The sequence below is a fragment of the Periplaneta americana genome, chromosome 13 (genome assembly GCF_040183065.1).
Source record: "Periplaneta americana isolate PAMFEO1 chromosome 13, P.americana_PAMFEO1_priV1, whole genome shotgun sequence".
NCBI classification, from domain to species: domain Eukaryota; kingdom Metazoa; phylum Arthropoda; class Insecta; order Blattodea; family Blattidae; genus Periplaneta; species Periplaneta americana.
The window spans coordinates 52,563-53,298 of record NC_091129.1 but is presented as its reverse complement, the minus strand read 5'-3'; positions in this window follow the sequence as shown (position 1 = coordinate 53,298).

Here is a 736-nt window from a genome sequence, read left to right as displayed (position 1 = left end):
CCCGCCATTAGACAGTAAAACATAGTGAATGCCATTTTTACAGGTGCCTTCTACTCAGACACATAATATTTTCACTGTCAAGGCTTTTACTGGCTAGATCTGAAGGTACAAGCAACTAGCCCAGCAGCGGACCATCAGATCTGTGCCCGGTAAGATATGCAAATTGAACCCTAATTCCTTCTCAGCCTCGGTAATTCATTTCTCTCCTTGCATTCCTACCTCTCTCTTTTGTATTTCTCTCCGTTTCTCTCCCCCACTATTCACAATTTTGAACCTTCTTGCAGGATAGTTTATTTGCACTTGCAGTCCAGCGTTGTCAAATCAACATGAATACTGTAGCACTGAGTGATAAAAAAAAATATTATTAAGCAAGTACTAGCATTTTTCGATGAAGAGAAACAAACAGGTCAATATCTGTTTCCTCCAAATCAAATGACATAAGGTCACAACATTTAATGAGGAACTGACTGGATTGAAGCCAAACAGTGAACCTCGTGTTGTTTTTTAGGTAATGTGAGAGTTATCGTAGGGCTAATGCAGGGCTACATTATTATATTTACAGCACGTTTATCTAGAAATCGTAACTACATAACAGTAACAACGACGTTTCATAAAAGCAAACAGTGGCACTCCCACAAAGGAGAGGGGCTAAAGGGACTCAAGTGCAACCAATGAAAAAAAAAAAAAAAAATGGAGAAAAAGGAAGAAAAGAAAGAAACGAAGAAGAGGACAGATT